We start from the raw sequence: 20,891 nt of genomic DNA on the forward strand, positions 1-20,891 counted from the left end.
CTGGAATTGATAAATGTGTCAGCATACCAAGTACAGACCCACCCATCTAAATAGCGAATGTCACCGGCAGCTTACAGGTATAAAAATATACAGATGTTGGCACAGCACTGTGTTGCCGCTTGCCACTTACTGTGTACATGCCGTGCAAGAGGTAGTTGATTTCAAATTGCTAAGGACAGAACTGAACTATAAAAGCCATTTCAGTTCAAGTCTGCCGGTATCGGGTGCACGAACACGACAGCACCAGACTTAACCTTTCCTGAAGAGGATCAACATTGGCACAAAGTTCATGTGCACGGCTTGAGAGGGTGAAGCTTGTGCATTTCAACTTCAAAGGTATGTTTTGACTCACTTTGAGCGCAAATAATTGTATATACAAGTGAAGGCACTGTCGCTATATCGCGCTGTCAGTTCAATAACCGATAGCGCAGGGTTCGGTCGAACTACGGTTGGCACACTGATTTTGTCGGTGTTGTTGACAAAGCCCATCGCAGAGCGACAACTCACACTCGTCGGTTGCGTTGTTGTCGCCTTGGTATGACAAATGCTTTCAAGGACGCATTGCACTGAATAGTCAGTCAATCGTCGACGTGGGCGTCTTGTCGGTCTCGTATTGAACCGGTGTTACCACACTTTAAACGAGTACGTGAAGTCAGGCACGCCCTGCCACCAACAGCATGTGAGGACCGACGCTGCAAGAAGACTTCATTAGCAACATGATGTTTTTAAGGGTCATCTAAGTGTAACGCACGGGTTTTTCATTAAATTTGCTAGCCATCAATGAAAGGCGGCAACTACCTGGCTCACAGTTCAGTCCAAACCACTTGCATGAAGCCCTGGCCGCTTTATGTTTTAAAGTGGAAATGCAGTCTTACGCTATGCACGTTTTCGGCACTGCAACAACGTCGAGCTGCCAGCAGAGTTTCAACCCGGTACATGGCACGACGAGTGTTTGCAGTGGTGTGCATCCGAGCGCTTATTCTTTTCTTTTTCTAGGGGACTTCCCGGCGCGTGGCGATGCGCGCGACCCTTCCATAACTTTTTGCGGCTAATCTGCTAGGGCAGGGCACATGCATCGTCGCCCCATGAAACAGGCAGCTTGCTTCAGAAGAACTTCAGTTTGGCCTAGTTGGTGTTTACTGCATATCATATTGACCGAAAATAAAGATGGGGACAGAGGAAGAGTGTTGTTTGTGTGTTCTCTTCCACTGTCCCTGCCTTTATTTGTGATCAATATGATATGCAGGCAGATTGCCACACACCGTAGTCAACTGTAGATCCCTGTCACGTGTATTTGAGTATGTATATGTGTGTGTGCGCGTGTGTTGGGAAGGGGGAGATCCAGTTAAGTTGGCTGCGGAACACCGGATGGTGGTTTCCGCCGCACAAACAGCAATTCAAAAGCAACTTTCTCATCTCACACTCCAACCGGCTCCCGACGCTTACAAAGAAGCTCTTGAAAGACCGCAGCTTTGTCGAGAAACTCGGACATTGCATTCCTCAGAGGTTTACTTTGGTAGCTCAAGGATGGAGTGCAGTATAGCTTCGTTGATACATTCCCATTACGTATATTTTCCCAGCGGCAACATTCGCAGTCGAGAACACAAAAAATGACCCAATCAAGTCGCACATTTTTTACTAGTTCATACAAACACTATTTTTCAGCACAAACATTCAGCACATCGCCAAACTGCGATCGTGTGATACGTTTTCTGGCCACTAAATCCCATGTAAACAAGAAAATGTGCGAGGTGTGTGCAATCAAGAACTATGTATAGGTGCCTGCCAAGGCAGCTTCACCGCAATACTCGCCCGCCCGTCCACATGAAAATGCCAGCGCGCACTCAGTTTCTCATTTCAGTACCAGCAAATCATCTCCGGGGTCATTGCATGAGGACATGACAGCTATCACCATGACCAATCCCATTGCGATAAGCATCTTCGCCTACCTGTTTCACAGAACGTGGCACCGTTGGAAGCGTAGAGCACGCATTTAATAGGCGATAACTGAAACCCACCGCCGTTCCCTGCTGCAGACTGCGATTGTACATGTTTTCCGGCTGCTAGGTCCCATGTGAACAAGAAAATGTGCGAGGCGCATGTGATCAAGAACAGTACACAGTCGCCCATCTCACATAAAAAGAATGGTGCACACAGTTTCTTATTCCGGTACAAGCAAATCTGCACCCAGGTCATCGCATGCCATATTCACAGCTATTGCCGCCAAACCTATTGCGATAAACATCTTCACCTATCTGTTTAACAGTACGTCGTGTATGTGGCATTGGTAGCATGCTTTTAGTAGGCGGGAATCCAAATGTGCTGCCATTCCCTGCTGCAGGCGGCACGACATGGGCATCCCGTTTCGCTTTGGCGGCATTCTGCATCGCCCACCAGCTTGATTTCGTTTCGGTTTCCCGTCGGCCACTTAAAACCCCAAGCAATAAGAAAACAACAAAACGCGTTCCGGTCCACCGGGGCACCACCAGCTCGATGTGCATCGGTGTCTTGTGCTGCAATGATCCACACAACGCTTTGCATTTCGTAGATGTCAACGATAGTTGAGTGTGTGAAATTTTTGTTACTTCGGATCATACGTTTTCCCGGTTAGTACGTTTTTTCTCGCACTTCTTTTCCAAAACGTATGAACGAGGTTCTGCTGTACTACTGGGGTACTACTAGGCGCAGAGGAAGGGGAACGTGCTTGCGATGATCGAAAAGCTCAACAAGCCGACATTCTTTCCGACTCTCAGCATGTCCGAGCTGCACGAGTGCCTGCTTGAAGTCATCAAAAGAGTTAAAGAGCTGGTCAAGGTGTGCACCGCTGCAGAATTGATGCCATGGCCAGCTACCAGGGAATTGCTTTGCATAACTTCCGATTCCAACACTATGTGGGACCTGCACAATTCTTTGTAAGCAATCAATAACTGGTGTAAAAATAATAATGATAGTATTACTTTTGAGAGCACTATCAATAGTATTATGACATTTTGCTATTGACAGTGCAGTCGATAGTTTTGCGATTCTTGGCTAGTGATGTTACCAGAAATATTGCCATAACTGACCATCAGTAACATTTAGTTCATACAATTGAGAACAGTGAAATGGTGTCTTTTAGAGTGCTTACGTGCGGTATGCTGAGCGAGCAGACCTTATTGATAATACTATCAATATCAATACTATGCTACCAAGAGTACTATCAATATTGTGCTATTGATAGTTTCGCATCAACACTTGGTGCTCCTGCTTTGTCTCGTTTGCAGTGGAGGTCTTTGATTTGACTACTCGAAGTTCCTTAAAGTGAAACTTGAGGGAGAAATAATTTGTACTGCACTGGTAAATTACCCTTCTACAATACGAAAAAAAGGAACTATACTCTAACTGTGAAAAAAAGCTCGATAAGCTGGAAAAGATGCAGAAACGAAAGACCGGTGGCAATGCCATCTATATATTTATGCAGCAGCTTGCCACGAGGCCGAATTTTGAAGGCGTCTGCTCTAGCTTATTTCTTTTTTTTAGGAGTAAAGATTGGCTAAATTCTTTCAATTGGCTAAATCAAAGATGAACTTATAGAGATCCAAGAACATTTAATAAGCCACAGTGGCTCAAATACAAAAAGATATTTAGAAATATGTGACATGATCTGCACTGGGCTTGTGAAGCAAAATTTTTAAAATGGAACTCCGACTGATTCTTTCTTCTGGTCAACCCATTACTACGATATTTATGAAAGCAGAGTTTTGAAAGAATATACTTAATCAGTCTATCAGTCTATACTGGTTTAGTGTTTTTCTTGCATGTTCCCCTTCAATGTATCCCCAGATAGACAAGCATATACGAGTCGACTATCATGACGCGGCTGCTAGAGCCAGGCATCAAGGCCGCAGTCCTTTGCTGTGCAAGGGAATGCCGCAGCCACCATAGCACACCCTGTGCAGCACTAGAGCAAGCCCATTCTGCTGCCACACTCCGTGTCAAGGTTGCATCCAGGCTTGGGTCTTAGAAAAAAACCTGCACTTGGGCATCAGAGGTGCATTCTGAAGGATTGCACTCTGCGCCCTTTGTCCTACACATTGAGCTCCATATTGAGCATACAGTAAAACCTTGTCAATTTGGCCCTCGTTTTTTCGGAAAATCTTATAATTCTGACTTGTCCTCTGGTCCTTGCAGGCATATGCATTATTTAATGCAATCAAGGTGGCCCTCTCCAACACTTCTCTAAAAAATTGTGCTTGATCACGTGGCAACACTGACTATCTCCCTAAATTATTTTTGACTATAAAGCAAGAATTCTCTGCTATTTATTAGAAGTTCCAACCAACTACTGAAACACTGTGGAAATAACCGAAATGTGATACTAATATTTTTGCAAAATGCTTCAATAGTGCGCATTAAGAATGAAGCTTTGCAAAAAGGTGGCTGGTTGGTGATTATTTAAATTGACTGTTTGATTGGTTATTATTTAAACAAGGAAAAAAAAACTTTTTAGGTTGCAATTTGTAGGAAGGAAGGAAGAAGGCAATCGGACCAAGTGCTTAGTGAGAATACTGTGACAGTGTCAATATACAGCGACAAAAGAGCATGTGAAATTCATGAGGCTTTTCTCATTTGCAATTCAGGTGCAAATATGTGTGTGAGTGTACTTTCTATTAACTTATCAGATAATGAGTATCAGTATCTCTTGAGATGATGCTTGCTCTTGCATATGTGCCTACGCAGTTATTTCACCCTCTACTTCTCCTCCCTTTATGTTCGGTTTCAGTTCTACTAGGAAGAAAGCATCAATAGAACAAGGATTTCACTCTTTTTCCTTTGGTGCTTTCCACTAAAATGCAGTTTTGGAGCAAGATGGCTCAATGGACCGGTCTTGGTACTTTTTGGTGTGACTGGCACAGCCATTCCACAACTGTGGCAAGCATTCCTCCGTTCTCACTTATTCTCCTCCATCACCTTCATGCCTGGTCAGTCACACATTTTCCAAAATCAAGCATTCAATCAGCCTATCTCTCAAGTAGCAAAAGTGCTCTTTGAACTTGGTGTCTTCCATTTGGAATCCTCCTGGAGCCATGTACAGGTTTGCTTCACCACTGCCATGTTGTGAGCCACCCTCCTGTACCTCTACCAACCCATTCTTGTTACCATCCTATGGGATGATTACTAGCCACAGCCCAGGTATTCACTGGACTATGTGGTGCTGACATTGAAGACTGCCTCTATAATAACAAACGTGTCAGCTACCTTAAGCTGCTGGGATGATACGTACAAACTGCCGAATATCGCATTTTACCTGAGCAATGTTGCAAAGACATGGTTTCTCAAGCATAACAGTCACATTCCCAACTGGCCCTTCTTCGCTCTCCCGGTGTTAAAAGACATAGCATCAGGATATTTGGAGTACATTACTATAAGGAAACTCAACAAGCGTACACAGAGTTCAGATGAACACAGTAAAACCTCGTTAATTTGGAAAATTGGATAATTCGGACCTGCTGTCTGGTGCCAGTAGGCATCTGCATTATTTGATCCAATCAAAATCTCACTAACCCTTTGAGGGTCAATGACGTAAATATACGGTGCCGCGAACAAGTCCAAAAATGGTCGAAGCCGTATATTTACATCACTGTCTGTACGTTTAAAGGGGGACGTGGCTTTGAAAATCAACTTTCTTATTTCTTCATGGATTTTGATGAAAATTGGCACAAATGTTTACAATGTCTCCCTGATGCTACCATAAGAGTTTCGGAGTGATACCTTGAGAACATTTTATTAAATTTGATTCAGCAGAATGTTTCAACCTCAAACTTAGTGAAGAGCCTGGGGAACTTAAAAAACGTGATAGAAGTCTTTTTAAGTACTGACTGCATAGCTAAATGCAAGCTGAAGGTCGTGACATTCTTGCTTCTTTTTTTCAACACATATTTTTTGGAGTGTCATTTTTTATGTTACCTTTGTATCAAGCACACTTTCGGGGTGAACGAATAGCCACATCATAAATTTATAAAACGTCAAGGCCTAAAAGCAAGAATGTCACGACCTGCACTGTAGCCCAAGGAACAAGACAAAAAAAAAGAGTCTGAATAGGCCAAACGGTAACAAAGAAATTAGCTCCGCAAACTGAGCAGAAAGGCAAAAACACAGTTTTGAGAAAAAGGCCTTCAAAGTTTTGCCTTGCCTCCACTCTTCTAAAATGCACCAGAATTGTATTCCTTGGTGTCCTTAGCACAGCAGGGCTTCTTGGGCATGTGGCCTTTCATCTGATGCTTTTTCGATGCCCTTTTTTTTTTTGTAGGGCATCCTTTTCTGCTGCTCATTGAAGGGAATGCTTTCCTGGCTTCAAGCCAAGTGAGGCACAAAACTGTCTGTATGCACGAAGCGTTCCGGCGTTGTACTTGCAGACTGCCTCATTGACAGCTGTCTCTGCTGTGATCAATGAAGCATTACACTCTTTTGGTAGAATTAACCAAATGACAGAGTGGAGACTCTCGGCTGCATTCTGAGTCTTCTTGCCTTGGCAACGGCTGAGTAGCTGAGGATCCGAGAGGCGTTGATACACAGGCAGCAACGCAGCTGAAACATGTGTTGCCAATTCGTACTTGTGTTCTGGCAGAGCTTTACCTTCAGCTTCTGCAGCCCGGCGTCTGCACCAGCTCAGGGGTCCTGGAGGGCAGGGCTCATGATGAGGGTCTTTATCTGTTGAAGTGATATGATAGAAGGTTGCCACTATGTCCCTTTGCATATCATCTACTTCACTATTGTTACGTATGACCATGCCATAATAATTGGCGAGCTTTTTGATTAGGTCTTGGGTCAGGCCACCCTTCCCTCTAATTGTTACTTCTGCTTTTTGAGACAAGTGTTCGCAGGGCTGTACCCATCCTCTTTTTTACGTGATTGATACAGTCCTCTTTGTTGAATGTGATGAAGCCATAAGCCTTGTCTTCACAAAGGGCCTGGAAAGTACGGCTATCCCCATCACAAACAATAGATGTGTAGCAGAGGTCATTTCGTTCCAGTGACCATCTGAACAAGATCAACGCTGCCTCGACCTCCACTCAGCTTGAGTTTGCATCGGTGTTTATGTGGCACACGTGATTCTCTTTCCATTCACTGTAGCCTTCATCGTTTTCTTTCGGCCCAAGCGTGCATCCATGGCATCTGTTTGAGAGCACAACGCAGTCAAGCACCAAACCAGTGTAATATCCAATTATTGTGCCCACACTAATATGGGATGCATGACCACGTGTCATCCATGTCCCGTCGTAGACTATCGTCACATTTTTTGTGAATGCCAGGTCCATTTCGCTGTAAACTTTCCACACGGTTGCCACAGCATCAGAAAAGAGACTTCCGCAGCCATCTCACCAGCAGGCCTGAATTTTGATTTCAGATGTCTTTGAAATGTCTTATGGTGCAAGCCTCTGTGTGAAACGTTCATTACTGACCAAAAGTCAGTCAGTGCAGTTGCCCCTCTGCCGGTGGTTTTAATTGCTTGCATTGCACGCATATTCACGTCAAAAAGCCTTACCACCCTCTACTCGCGGCGATGACCATTCACTTGCAACAATGCCGCAGGCATTGCAGGTCAGTAGCATTCGTGCAGCCAGTCCATGCCTTGTTCCCAAATGAACAGTCAGTCCCGACTGAGAGCATTCTTGGCACAAGGCATTCTTGTACAAAGCATTCAATGCTGTGACCTGCACAACCAAAAACTCATCCGCCAGCTCCACATCGGCACAACTTCCTCTCTCACCTGTGAGCTTCATTTTTCTCTCGGTCGCCGAAACAGAACTGAGTGAAGCTGCACTGTCTCGGCTCGCCCACGAGAAGCTTCTATTGGTATGTAGTGCGGTTCCAAGTGAGCCTGAATTGTACTGCCGAATCTGACTGCGTTTCATCCACGCGCGAGGTGCTTGGTCGCGGATCCGAGTCGTCGGCGCGCGAGGTGCTTGATCCTTGGTCGCGGATCCGAGACGTCGCGGGTCAGAGACGTCGGCGCGCAAGATACGTCGTCGCGGGTCCGAGCCGTCGGCGCGCGAGGTGCTTGGTTGCGGGTCTGAGTCGTCGGCGCGCGAGGTGCTTGGTTGCGGGTCCGAGGCATCCATACATTGAGGGAACTGCTGCTGTGTGTCCGCGATGTCCGCGCCGCACTGAACATCAGCAGAATCAGCACTGGAAGCTGTTGACGACGCTTTACTTTTGGGCATCGGAGACTTGCGCTTACGGCCGCGAAATTGATGCGAAGTTTTGTATTTCTTCTTGCGCCGTCGCCGATCCATGATCACAGCCGAGATCCAACGCGAAACTACACCACGGAGCTTCGGAGCCGCTACCGAAACTATGGAGAGGCTCGTGATACGGGCGATGGAGAACGTAGCTGCGGGAAGAGCAGACGACGCGCGGCACTTCGCCCGCCGTTGCTAGGGGCAACCACTCCGGAGACCAACGGGGCCGCGCGCCGCTGTCACGTGGCGTGTGCCGCCAATCAGGAACCTCCGCAAGACCTCGAAACTTTTGCTTTTTCTGCGTTTGTTTTCGCTCGGAGGAGGCCGGGAAGGCGGCAGATTTGAAGCTGAATGAAGCTGAAGAAATGCTCTTTCTGTTGCGACCAAGATGGCGGCGCTCGGTTGCGCCCATGGTTGCGCCGTTACGGAGATATCGTGGCTTGAAAAACACCGTCCTTTTGCGATTTCCGCAAACTTCTCGTCACCGTGGCTAATACAACAATTTTTTTAAAGCACTTCTAAGCAATTTTCAGGGAAGATATTTTGGAATCAGGTAGAGAAATGGATACAAAAACTGAAAATGTGATTTTCGAAAAATTGGTTTTTCGGTCATTTTTCGCGATGCGAAAGCCGCGTCCCCCGTATATGCGCGCCAATTTCCTAACTTTTTCTTTTCTGTCATGTGCTGCCACTATGTGGAAATACAGAATGTTTTTCGCGCGCATCCCTCTCTCGGTTTTTGCACGGTTTGTTTTAGAGCGCGGGGCGTGCGTCGTACAAAAATCCCTCACGTGACCTGATCCTAGGTGCCTAGGGCACAGAACACCTATACAAACTTAGAGAAGGGAAACTGTACCTTCCACAGTGCTACGGAAATAAGCGTAGCGGTGGCGTCATGAACTAAAGTATGCGACCACGGGTGGCGCTGTACAACAGGAAACGGAAACGGGGTTTTGCACAGTTTACCAGGTGTTCTGTGGCTTTACTGGGTTTCTGGCTGCTGCGCCTTGATCGTGCTCCCGCGAGTTTAATTGCTGTGTGGCAAACGTAACGCCTACATATATAAGTAGGCGCTACGTTTGCCACACAGCAACCAAACTGGCGGGAACACGATCGAGGTGCAGCAGAATACATGTCGCGCTGAGTCATATCGAGTTAAGGCACACTCTCAACTGACTTTTAAGGGCATCCCGAGCGGTTTTTCGTTTATTACGCCGCCGTTACCCCGAGTTGTGCCGCCGCGCTCCAGCTGTTGCATTTCGTGTAGGGCTACTGACAGAATGCGGTTTCCAGGTGGCACGATGGCCTAGACTGGAATAAACGCACACGACACCAAAGATTGAGTAAGCCTGAAAATATTTTATTTGCATTTTACAAGTACAACAAAAAGCACACGTCTACGCATCCACACAAACGCGGTTACATAGTCAAGAAATGGCTCATTAATAAGGGTAGCACAAGCGCACAAGAAGACCTAAGCTACAAAACGTATGGTCGGCTGCTAAGTATAATAATTTCCCTGTCACCGCGTGTCACTTTTATACAGCATCTTTACAGCACTACCAGGCCGGGTAGTTTGGCGGAAAGAACGCAACAGCTTACGGCCGTCAGCTGCCTCTTCCTTACGGGTGTCATAATTATCCTAATCTCCGCATCAACGTCGTGCAAGTCCGCATACAGGTATCTGTATCTGAACCATATGTGCCAGCTTAATACATGTGTAGTGAAATTATGATAACCACTGCGTCTTATCAAACGTATTGGTTTTGCAAATGCACATTACAGCTGACGGAACGACATACTGTAAGTGAAGCACAAGAGAACAAGGACAAAAGGAGGATACAACACTTGAAGAAGAAATGAAGAATTAGTAGGCGTACAGCAAACAAGCGATGACGGAGAACACACAGTGATGCATCGAGTGTTCTGTGACATCGGTTTGCGTACTTACGGTGTTATGGAGATCAACGGCATAAAAACGTACCTTCAAGCGTACTCCCTCAACCTCCGCCGCATTCATTATGATAATCAACGCCTAAACAAAATGAGGCACTATTTTTTGCCAAGAGTAGACCTCTTTACAGCAAGTCTATGTAGTGACTCGCAGACGAAACCAGCATGCTTTCGAAAATGTTTTACCGCCGTAGTATTCGAACGCCAACGGCCAGGAAACACATCGATACCAATAGGCTGTCGGTGGTTAATCAAGCACAAAAACCTTAACGCTATGACTAAAAAGCAGCTTCAACAATCAAATTAAAAAAAAAAATCAACTGCCTAGTTGCCTGAGGTAAAAAGCATCCTTAGACACCTCGATTGTTTATGTCAATGGTTTGTGTAAAGTAACAAATTCAGCATGTTCAGCGCCCCTAGCAGAGAAAGCACAAATTAAAGTATTCGACCAAATTACAGTAGCTCCACTTTCGCGCTTACGCTGAAACGCGCCTCGATTGATTTTTCGCCCTCTGTGGCCATTTGTTGAACTTGAGAGTGTGCGGGGCCTGCCTAGGGATAGCATCGTTTAGGGATTTTTGAGAAGGCGCGATGCTGGCGCCGAGCGACGCCGTGGCGTGTTCGTCCTCGGCGTGATCGTTCTCTGGACTGCGCGTTGTTCAGCATTTAGACAGTTGCACGTACAGTCGCGATCAATTTGAAGGTGCTCGCGCGAGCATCGACCGGCGGGCCTTCCAAGCAGCATAGCGGCCGATTTAGGAACTGCGAAGATAAAAATTGCGCGGCCTTCTTCCCCTATTATGCTCTTCCAGGCTGCAACCATCACCCCCAAGACCAACTCGCCACATTTTTGTGTTTGTTTCTCTTTCATGGCAATGATCTGTGTGCGTCGCTTCCTCATGCATATTTTGGCTAACAATGACGCCTCTGCGCAAAAGCTCATAACGCAATCGAAATGAATTCGCAGGTTATGCCGTGAACGCTGACGGGAGTGACAGCTTTTCAGGGAACACCAAAAGAGAGAGAGGGGAGCTATCTGATGGTTCCCTCTCGACCGACAGTGATGACGTAACGTGGCGCTGCTCCTAGTTTTGGTCGCCGCTCGAGCGATCACCTTTGCGACTGTACGTAGAGGCTTTGCGTACGTAGAGCTTCTAAGTGTAAGCGGTGCGCATGCGTAGAACGTAGCGGCCGCGCGCTGGTCTCACGGACGTACGTGAGATTCAATGCATTGCGTGCGTTTCTTGCGCACGTAGACAGCTTCGAGCGGGAGTTTCGCGAGATCACGAACAAGCGATAGCGGGCCGTGCGTGCGCAGACCGCTCGCATAGAAACACGGCGACAGGATTGAATTGGCCACCGCACCCGCCGTGGTTGCTCAGTGGCTATGGTGTTAAGCTGCTGAGCACGAGGTCGTGGGATCGAATCCCGGCCACGGCGGCCGCATTTAGATGGGGGCGAAATGCGAAAACACCCGTGTGCTTAGATTTAGGTGCACGTTAAAGAACCCCAGGTGGTCAAAATTTCCGGAGTCCTCCACTACGGCGTGCCTCAAAATCAGAAAGTGGTTTTGGCACGTAAAACCCCAAATATTATTATTAACATGGCCACCGCCGTGTTCACATTTCCCGATAGATGGAGTTACGTGGTCTCTCAATTGGCGCGCGTCGCGTACGTTTAGCTAAAAGCGTTTCAGATAGCGTGCACGTAAGGTTCGTAGGCTTCTCACGTTTGCATACGTGAAGTACGCCAGCACCGCGCCTTCTCAAAAGTCCTTAAACGATGCTGTCCCTAGGCACCTAGGATCAGGTCACGTGAGGGATTTTTGTACGACAAATAGACGCACGCGTGCGCAGGCGGGCGGCGGTTTGGCTTTCTTCCAAAGGCGGTTTGGGCTTCTTGCGCTTGCAAATCTGATGGCTATCTCGTTGCTAATCGCTCAAAGGGTGCTCACAGGGCTGCGCATAGGAAGGATGCCACCATGCATGCGTTTCCATTGCTTTTTTTTTTTGACACTAGCGAGAACTAATGGCCTCTGGTTGGCGATAAGATGTAGATTAGCAGAAGTTTGTCTCACGTTGTGCTTTTTTGACGGGCACACAACCACACAGTTTTCTTGAGTGCGCACACCTACGCAGTTCGATTACGCTATGGATGTACATATTAGTGTAATAGCAGGAACATTTGAGTCTTGCGAAATATTCTCGTGTGCGCATTTCAAGGCCTTGAACTATGTGTACAAAAATGCATGAAATTGTTAATTATTATAAGTTTATTTCCTTTTCTGATGTTGTTATTCATGAAGAGTACATATTTACCAACGGAAAATATTATTTTCTCACTTTACGGTCACCCTAACAATATTGCGGTAACGTTTTTTCGAAAGAAGTCCCTAAGAAGAATTGGAATCTGCAATAAAAAAAATCGACTCTGGGCAATCGCATATCACGAAAAAAATCGACCCGCAAAGGGTTAACTTGAGTGGCTACATTTGGGTGAATTTGGACAACTCTCGGAGCTTGGTGAGCGCCGTAAATATGCAATACAAAGGAGCAAAAATGGCGCTAGTATCCAACTGGAACAAAGCAGCACAGTTCGGATCGCCATAGTCATCAGTAAAAATCAAATGTGATTGACAATTACACTGGAACACTTAATTCCTATTTGTGAATTTAAAGCCTTTATTCTTGCAAGTACTGCTGCGCATAACACCCCATAGGCTGATGCCTTCATGACTGCATAGTCGCCATCCATCACTATGTCGATAGCCACCAACGTCCACAGTGGTGACGGCAAACAACCGCTTCTTTTTCAATCGGGGCATGTGTCGGTTATGTGCCTTCAGAACTGCAAGGTTGCCATCCATGATCGTGTCGATAGCGGTCACAGTTTCTTCCGCAGTGGTTGCAGTAAAGCGTACATTCGTTTTGATTTGGTATGCACATCAGTTATGTGCCTTCATAACTGCATACTCGCCGTCCATCACTGCGTCAACAGCCACCATGGCGTTCACTGTGGTGACAGTAAGTAGTAGTTTTTTTCAATCGGTGCATGTGTCAGTTGTGTGCCTTCAGAATTGCAAGGTCGCCGCCCATGATCGTGTCGATACCTGTCGCGGTTTCTTCTGCAGCGGTTGCAGCAAAGCGTACATTCATTTTCACTTGGTATGCACATCAGCCGCTTGCCTTCATAACTGCATAATCGCCATCCATCACTTCATCGATACCCGCCACGGCGTTCACAGTGGTGAAAGCAAACAATAGTATCTTTTTCAATCGGGGCATGTGTCGGTTATGTGCCTTCAGAACTGCAAGGTTGCCATCCATGATCGTGTCGATAGCGGTCACAGTTTCTTCCGCAGGGGTTGCAGCAAAGCGTACATTCGTTGTGACTTGGTATGCACATCAGCCGCTTGCCTTCATAACTGCATAATCGCCATCCATCACTGCGTCAATAGCCACGATGGCGCCCACTGCGGTGACAGTAAATAATAGTTTTTTTCAATCGGTGCATGTGTCAGTTGTGCGCAGTGGTGTAGCAACAGGGGGGCCGGGGTGCCGTGGGCCCCGGGTGCAAGGGGCCAGGGGGGGGGGCATTGTCATATACGTCTGAAGACACCCCTCTTTCCGCCAGATACACCAGAGGGGGGAGGGGGGGTGACAGAAGACCTATGGGCCCCGGGTGCCAGACCACCTAGCTACGCCACTGGTTGTGTGCCTTCAGAATTGCAAGGTCGCCGTCCATGATCGTGTCGATACCGGTCGAGGTTTCTTCTGCAGCGGTTGCAGCAAAGCGTACATTCGTTTTGACTTGGTATGCACATCAGTTATGTGCCTTCATAACTGCATACTCGCCGTCCATCACTGCGTCAATAGCCACCATGGCATCATCCACTGTGGTGACAGTAAATAATAGTTTTTTTCAATCGGTGCATGTGTCAGTTGTGTGCCTTCAGAACTGCAAGGTCGCCGCCCATGATCGTGTCGATAGCGGTCACAGTTTCTTCCGCAGCGGTTGCAGCAAAGCGTACATTCGTTTTGACTTGGTATGCACATCAGTTATGTGCAGTGGCGTAGCTAGGTTGTCTGGCACCCGGGGCCCTTAGCTCTTCTGTCACCCCCCTCCCCGCGGGTGTAGTCGAGGAAGGCGCGGATATCGACAATTTTCGGGTGTCTTCAGACGTATATGACACCCCCCCCCCCCTATTGGCCCCGTGCACCAGGGGCCCACGGCCCCCCGGCCCCCCCGGTTGCTACGCCACTGGTTATGTGCCTTTATAACTGCATACTTGCCGTTCATCACTGCGTCAATAGCCACCATGGCGTCCACAGTGGTGACGAAAAACAATAGCTCCTTTTTCAATCGGTGCACGTGTTGGCTGTGTGGATTCAGGACTGCAAAATTGCCGCCCATGATCGTGTCGATAGCGGTCACGGTTTCTTCCGCACCGGTTGCAGCACAGCGTACATTCGTTTTGACTTGGTATCCACATCAGCCATGCGCCTTCACAACTGCATACTCGTCGTCCATCACTGCATCGATAGCCACCAACGTCCACAGTGGTGACAGCAAACAATAGTTTCGTTTTGACTCGGTCCGCGCGTCAGCTGCGTGCCTTCAGAACTGCAAGGTCGCCGCCCGTTATCGTGTCGATAGTGGTCACAGTTTCTTCCGCAGCGGTTGCAGCAAAGCGTACATTCGTTTTGACTTGGTATGCACATCAGCCGCTTGCCTTCATAATTGCATAATCGCCATCCATCACTGCGTCAATAGCCACCATGGCGCCCACTGCGGTGACAGTAAATAATAGTTTTTTTCAATCGGTGCATGTGTCAGTTGTGCGCAGTGGTGTAGCAACAGGGGGGCCGGGGGGCCGTGGGCCCCGGGTGCAAGGGGCCAGAGGGGGGGGGCATTGTCATATACGTCTGAAGACACCCCTCTTTCCGCCAGATACACCAGAGGGGGGAGGGGGGGTGACAGAAGACCTATGGGCCCCGGGTGCCAGACCACCTAGCTACGGCACTGGTTGTGTGCCTTCAGAATTGCAAGGTCGCCGCCCATGATCGTGTCGATACCGGTCGAGGTTTCTTCTGCAGCGGTTGCAGCAAAGCGTACATTCGTTTTGACTTGGTATGCACATCAGCCATGTGCCTTCATAACTGCATACTCACCGTCCATCACTGCGTCAATAGCCACCATGGCATCATCCACTGTGGTGACAGTAAATAATAGTTTTTTTCAATCGGTGCATGTGTCAGTTGTGTGCCTTCAGAACTGCAAGGTCACCGCCCATGATCGTGTCGATAGCGGTCACAGTTTCTTCCGCAGCGGTTGCAGCAAAGCGTACATTCATTTTGACTTGGTATGCACATCAGTTATGTGCCTTCATAACTGCATACTCGCCGTCCATCACTGCGTCAATAGCCACCATGGCATCATCCACTGTGGTGACAGTAAATAATAGTTTTTTTCAATCGGTGCATGTGTCAGTTGTGTGCCTTCAGAACTGCAAGGTCACCGCCCATGATCGTGTCGATAGCGGTCACAGTTTCTTCCGCAGCGGTTGCAGCAAAGCGTACATTCATTTTGACTTGGTATGCACATCAGTTATGTGCCTTCATAACTGCATATTCGCCGTCCATCACTGCGTCAATAGCCACCATGGCGTCCACTGTGGTGACAGTAAATAATAGTTTTTTTCAATCGGTGCATGTGTCAGTTGTGTGCCTTCAGAATTGCAAGGTCGCCGCCCATGATCGTGTCGATACCGGTCGCGGTTTCTTCTGCAGCAGTTGCAGCAAAGCGTGCATTCGTTTTGACTTGGTATGCACATCAGCCATGTGCCTTCATAACTGCATACTCACCGTCCATCACTGCGTCAATAGCCACCATGGCATCATCCACTGTGGTGACAGTAAATAATAGTTTTTTTCAATCGGTGCATGTGTCAGTTGTGTGCCTTCAGAATTGCAAGGTCGCCGCCCATGATCGTGTCGATACCGGTCGCGGTTTCTTCTGCAGCAGTTGCAGCAAAGCGTGCATTCGTTTTGACTTGGTATGCACATCAGCCATGTGCCTTCATAACTGCATACTCACCGTCCATCACTGCGTCAATAGCCACCATGGCATCATCCACTGTGGTGACAGTAAATAATAGTTTTTTTCAATCGGTGCATGTGTCAGTTGTGTGCCTTCAGAACTGCAAGGTCACCGCCCATGATCGTGTCGATAGCGGTCACAGTTTCTTCCGCAGCGGTTGCCGCAAAGCGTACATTCATTTTGACTTGGTATGCACATCAGTTATGTGCCTTCATAACTGCATATTCGCCGTCCATCACTGCGTCAATAGCCACCATGGCGTCCACTGTGGTGACAGTAAATAATAGTTTTTTTCAATCGGTGCATGTGTCAGTTGTGTGCCTTCAGAATTGCAAGGTCGCCGCCCATGATCGTGTCGATACCGGTCGCGGTTTCTTCTGCAGCAGTTGCAGCAAAGCGTGCATTCGTTTTGACTTGGTATGCACATCAGCCATGTGCCTTCATAACTGCATACTCACCGTCCATCACTGCGTCAATAGCCACCATGGCATCATCCACTGTGGTGACAGTAAATAATAGTTTTTTTCAATCGGTGCATGTGTCAGTTGTGTGCCTTCAGAACTGCAAGGTCACCGCCCATGATCGTGTCGATACCGGTCGCGGTTTCTTCTGCAGCAGTTGCAGCAAAGCGTGCATTCGTTTTGACTTGGTATGCATATCAGTTATGTGCAGTGGCGTAGCTAGGTTGTCTGGCACCCGGGGCCCTTAGCTCTTCTGTCACCCCCCTCCCCGCGGGTGTAGTCGAGGAAGGCGCGGATATCGACAATTTTCGGGTGTCTTCAGACGTATATGACACCCCCCCCCCCTATTGGCCCCGTGCACCAGGGGCCCACGGCCCCCCGGCCCCCCCGGTTGCTACGCCACTGGTTATGTGCCTTTATAACTGCATACTTGCCGTTCATCACTGCGTCAATAGCCACCATGGCGTCCACAGTGGTGACGAAAAACAATAGCTCCTTTTTCAATCGGTGCACGTGTTGGCTGTGTGGATTCAGGACTGCAAAATTGCCGCCCATGATCGTGTCGATAGCGGTCACGGTTTCTTCCGCACCGGTTGCAGCACAGCGTACATTCGTTTTGACTTGGTATCCACATCAGCCATGCGCCTTCACAACTGCATACTCGTCGTCCATCACTGCATCGATAGCCACCAACGTCCACAGTGGTGACAGCAAACAATAGTTTCGTTTTGACTCGGTCCGCGCGTCAGCTGCGTGCCTTCAGAACTGCAAGGTCGCCGCCCGTTATCGTGTCGATAGTGGTCACAGTTTCTTCCGCAGCGGTTGCAGCAAAGCGTACATTCATTTTGACTTGGTATGCACATCAGCCGCTTGCCTTCATAATTGCATAATCGCCATCCATCACTGCGTCAATAGCCACCATGGCGCCCACTGCGGTGACAGTAAATAATAGTTTTTTTCAATCGGTGCATGTGTCAGTTGTGCGCAGTGGTGTAGCAACAGGGGGGCCGGGGGGCCGTGGGCCCCGGGTGCAAGGGGCCAGAGGGGGGGGGGCATTGTCATATACGTCTGAAGACACCCCTCTTTCCGCCAGATACACCAGAGGGGGGGAGGGGGGGTGACAGAAGACCTATGGGCCCCGGGTGCCAGACCACCTAGCTACGCCACTGGTTGTGTGCCTTCAGAATTGCAAGGTCGCCGCCCATGATCGTGTCGATACCGGTCGAGGTTTCTTCTGCAGCGGTTGCAGCAAAGCGTACATTCGTTTTGACTTGGTATGCACATCAGTTATGTGCCTTCATAACTGCATACTCGCCGTCCATCACTGCGTCAATAGCCACCATGGCATCATCCACTGTGGTGACAGTAAATAATAGTTTTTTTCAATCGGTGCATGTGTCAGTTGTGTGCCTTCAGAACTGCAAGGTCACCGCCCATGATCGTGTCGATAGCGGTCACAGTTTCTTCCGCAGCGGTTGCAGCAAAGCGTACATTCATTTTGACTTGGTATGCACATCAGTTATGTGCCTTCATAACTGCATATTCGCCGTCCATCACTGCGTCAATAGCCACCATGGCGTTCACTGTGGTGACAGTAAATAATAGTTTTTTTCAATCGGTGCATGTGTCAGTTGTGTGCCTTCAGAATTGCAAGGTCGCCGCCCATGATCGTGTCGATACCGGTCGCGGTTTCTTCTGCAGCAGTTGCAGCAAAGCGTGCATTCGTTTTGAATTGGTATGCACATCAGCCATGTGCCTTCATAACTGCATACTCACCGTCCATCACTGCGTCAATAGCCACCATGGCATCATCCACTGTGGTGACAGTAAATAATAGTTTTTTTCAATCGGTGCATGTGTCAGTTGTGTGCCTTCAGAACTGCAAGGTCACCGCCCATGATCGTGTCGATAGCGGTCACAGTTTCTTCCGCAGCGGTTGCAGCAAAGCGTACATTCATTTTGACTTGGTATGCACATCAGTTATGTGCCTTCATAACTGCATATTCGCCGTCCATCACTGCGTCAATAGCCACCATGGCGTCCACTGCGGTGACAGTAAATAATAGTTTTTTTCAATCGGTGCATGTGTCAGTTGTGTGCCTTCAGAATTGCAAGGTCGCCGCCCATGATCGTGTCGATACCGGTCGCGGTTTCTTCTGCAGCAGTTGCAGCAAAGCGTGCATTCGTTTTGACTTGGTATGCACATCAGCCATGTGCCTTCATAACTGCATACTCACCGTCCATCACTGCGTCAATAGCCACCATGGCGTCCACTGCGGTGACAGTAAATAATAGTTTTTTTCAATCGGTGCATGTGTCAGTTGTGTGCCTTCAGAATTGCAAGGTCGCCGCCCATGATCGTGTCGATACCGGTCGCGGTTTCTTCTGCAGCAGTTGCAGCAAAGCGTGCATTCGTTTTGACTTGGTATGCACATCAGCCATGTGCCTTCATAACTGCATACTCACCGTCCATCACTGCGTCAATAGCCACCATGGCATCATCCACTGTGGTGACAGTAAATAATAGTTTTTTTCAATCGGTGCATGTGTCAGTTGTGTGCCTTCAGAACTGCAAGGTCACCGCCCATGATCGTGTCGATAGCGGTCACAGTTTCTTCCGCAGCGGTTGCAGCAAAGCGTACATTCATTTTGACTTGGTATGCACATCAGTTATGTGCCTTCATAACTGCATATTCGCCGTCCATCACTGCGTCAATAGCCACCATGGCGTCCACTGTGGTGACAGTAAATAATAGTTTTTTTCAATCGGTGCATGTGTCAGTTGTGTGCCTTCAGAATTGCAAGGTCGCCGCCCATGATCGTGTCGATACCGGTCGCGGTTTCTTCTGCAGCAGTTGCAGCAAAGCGTGCATTCGTTTTGACTTGGTATGCACATCAGCCATGTGCCTTCATAACTGCATACTCACCGTCCATCACTGCGTCAATAGCCACCATGGCATCATCCACTGTGGTGACAGTAAATAATAGTTTTTTTCAATCGGTGCATGTGTCAGTTGTGTGCCTTCAGAACTGCAAGGTCACCGCCCATGATCGTGTCGATAGCGGTCACAGTTTCTTCCGCAGCGGTTGCAGCAAAGCGTACATTCATTTTGACTTGGTATGCACATCAGTTATGTGCCTTCATAACTGCATATTCGCCGTCCATCACTGCGTCAATAGCCACCATGGCGTCCACTGTGGTGACAGTAAATAATAGTTTTTTTCAATCGGTGCATGTGTCAGTTGTGTGCCTTCAGAATTGCAAGGTCGCCGCCCATGATCGTGTCGATACCGGTCGCGGTTTCTTCTGCAGCAGTTGCAGCAAAGCGTGCATTCGTTTTGACTTGGTATGCACATCAGCCATGTGCCTTCATAACTGCATACTCACCGTCCATCACTGCGTCAATAGCCACCATGGCGTCCACAGTGGTGATCGCAAACAATAGTTTCTTTTTCAATCGGTGCACGTGTTGGTTTTGTGCCTTCAGAAATGCAAGGTCGCTACTCAGGATCGTGTCGATAGTGGTCACAGTTTCTTCCGCAGCGGTTGTAGCAAGGCGTACATTCGTTTTGACTTGGTATGCACATCAGCCATGTGCTTTCATAACTGCGTACTCGCTGTCCATCACTGCATCGAAGCCACCAACGTCCACAGTGGTGAAAGCAAACAATAGTTTCGTTTTGACTCTGTGCATATGTCGGCTGAGTGCCTTCAGAATGCAAGGTCGCATCCACGATCGCATCAATAGCAAGAGTGGTTTCATTTGCAGTGGTTTAAGCAAACAGTAGCTTCATTTCGATTCTGTGCAAAGCCGTCGGGTTTAGGAGCAATGGCTATATAGCGATGTACAGGCGAGTGATTGATGGATATGGATTGATGGATGTTTGATGTTTTATGGCGCAAGGGCCAAGTATGGCCAAAGAGGGCCATGTCCGTGGTAATGATTTCGCAGTGTAATTATGAGTTCTATGAAGATGGTGTGACGTGGCAGTAAAGGGGCCTTAAAGATGGTCACTCTAAAGTGCGTAAAATCTGTATAATAAGATTACGGCGATGAGGTATGACGTGTGCTATGAACATTAAGATGCATTTAAAAAGTATGATACGACAGGTAAAAATATATCAGGTTATAAGATATGCTAGAGCACTACTGCC

The 20,891-nt window shown here is 48.0% G+C and overlaps 1 protein-coding gene across 8 annotated transcripts in view; it reads right to left on the reverse strand.

The window, feature by feature from the left end:
• The window catches only part of LOC142573293 (very long-chain specific acyl-CoA dehydrogenase, mitochondrial-like), a 291,200-nt gene that overhangs the window by 178,828 nt on the left and 91,481 nt on the right, over window positions 1–20,891 (reverse strand). The window lies entirely within an intron of this gene.

Source organism: Dermacentor variabilis, chromosome 2 (assembly GCF_050947875.1).
Source record: "Dermacentor variabilis isolate Ectoservices chromosome 2, ASM5094787v1, whole genome shotgun sequence".
In the NCBI taxonomy this organism is placed as follows: domain Eukaryota; kingdom Metazoa; phylum Arthropoda; class Arachnida; order Ixodida; family Ixodidae; genus Dermacentor; species Dermacentor variabilis.